Source organism: Cicer arietinum, chromosome 6 (genome assembly GCF_000331145.2).
Source record: "Cicer arietinum cultivar CDC Frontier isolate Library 1 chromosome 6, Cicar.CDCFrontier_v2.0, whole genome shotgun sequence".
Classification (NCBI taxonomy): Eukaryota; Viridiplantae; Streptophyta; class Magnoliopsida; order Fabales; family Fabaceae; genus Cicer; species Cicer arietinum.
In genome coordinates, this window is record NC_021165.2 from 49,249,198 (window position 1) to 49,251,694 (window position 2,497).

Below are 2,497 nucleotides of genomic sequence, written 5' to 3' on the forward strand. Positions count from 1 at the left end.
AGATTCGTTAAAAACCCTAATTGGACTACAATAAGCCTAAGAAGGACGAAAATGACCTAAATGTTCATCCAATGACACAAATGAACTTATTAGATGCACAAGATTCGTTAAAAACCCTAATTGGACTACAATAAGCCTAAGAAGGACGAAAATGACCTAAATGTTCATCCAATGACACAAATGAACTTATTAGATGCACAAGATTCGTTAAAAACCCTAATTGGACTACAATAAGCCTAAGAAGGACGAAAATGACCTAAATGTTCATCCAATGACACAAATGAACTTATTAGATGCACAAGATTCGTTAAAAACCCTAATTGGACTACAATAAGCCTAAGAAGGACGAAAATGACCTAAATGTTCATCCAATGACACAAATGAACTTATTAGATGCACAAGATTCGTTAAAAACCCTAATTGGACTACAATAAGCCTAAGAAGGACGAAAATGACCTAAATGTTCATCCAATGACACAAATGAACTTATTAGATGCACAAGATTCGTTAAAAACCCTAATTGGACTACAATAAGCCTAAGAAGGACGAAAATGACCTAAATGTTCATCCAATGACACAAATGAACTTATTAGATGCACAAGATTCGTTAAAAACCCTAATTGGACTACAATAAGCCTAAGAAGGACGAAAATGACCTAAATGTTCATCCAATGACACAAATGAACTTATTAGATGCACAAGATTCGTTAAAAACCCTAATTGGACTACAATAAGCCTAAGAAGGACGAAAATGACCTAAATGTTCATCCAATGACACAAATGAACTTATTAGATGCACAAGATTCGTTAAAAACCCTAATTGGACTACAATAAGCCTAAGAAGGACGAAAATGACCTAAATGTTCATCCAATGACACAAATGAACTTATTAGATGCACAAGATTCGTTAAAAACCCTAATTGGACTACAATAAGCCTAAGAAGGACGAAAATGACCTAAATGTTCATCCAATGACACAAATGAACTTATTAGATGCACAAGATTCGTTAAAAACCCTAATTGGACTACAATAAGCCTAAGAAGGACGAAAATGACCTAAATGTTCATCCAATGACACAAATGAACTTATTAGATGCACAAGATTCGTTAAAAACCCTAATTGGACTACAATAAGCCTAAGAAGGACGAAAATGACCTAAATGTTCATCCAATGACACAAATGAACTTATTAGATGCACAAGATTCGTTAAAAACCCTAATTGGACTACAATAAGCCTAAGAAGGACGAAAATGACCTAAATGTTCATCCAATGACACAAATGAACTTATTAGATGCACAAGATTCGTTAAAAACCCTAATTGGACTACAATAAGCCTAAGAAGGACGAAAATGACCTAAATGTTCATCCAATGACACAAATGAACTTATTAGATGCACAAGATTCGTTAAAAACCCTAATTGGACTACAATAAGCCTAAGAAGGACGAAAATGACCTAAATGTTCATCCAATGACACAAATGAACTTATTAGATGCACAAGATTCGTTAAAAACCCTAATTGGACTACAATAAGCCTAAGAAGGACGAAAATGACCTAAATGTTCATCCAATGACACAAATGAACTTATTAGATGCACAAGATTCGTTAAAAACCCTAATTGGACTACAATAAGCCTAAGAAGGACGAAAATGACCTAAATGTTCATCCAATGACACAAATGAACTTATTAGATGCACAAGATTCGTTAAAAACCCTAATTGGACTACAATAAGCCTAAGAAGGACGAAAATGACCTAAATGTTCATCCAATGACACAAATGAACTTATTAGATGCACAAGATTCGTTAAAAACCCTAATTGGACTACAATAAGCCTAAGAAGGACGAAAATGACCTAAATGTTCATCCAATGACACAAATGAACTTATTAGATGCACAAGATTCGTTAAAAACCCTAATTGGACTAGAATAAGCCTAGGGAGGACGAAAATCACTTAAATGTTAATCCAATTACATAAACACACCTACTAGATGAACAAGATTAGTTAAAAACCCGAACTGGACTAGAATAAGGCGAGAGAGTACAAAAATGGCCTTAATGTTAATCCAATGACACAAATGAACTTATTGAAGGCACAAGATTGGTTAAAAACCCTAATCGGACAAGAATAAGTCTAAGGAGGACGAAAATGACCTAAATGTTAATCCAATGACACAAATGAGCTTATTGGATGCACAAGATTGGTTAAAAACCCTTATTGGACTACAATAAACCTAAGAAGGACGAATATGTCCTAAATCTTAATCCAATGTCACAAACACACCTATTGGAGGCACAAGATTGGTTAAAAACCCTAATTGGACTAGAATAAGCCTAGGGAGGATGAAAATGACCTAAATGATAATCCAATGACACAAATGAACTTGTTGGATGCACAAGATTGGTTGAAAACCCAAATTCGACTAGAATAAGCCTAGGGAGGAAGAAAATGACCTAAATGTTAATCCAATGACACAAACGAACTTATTGGATGC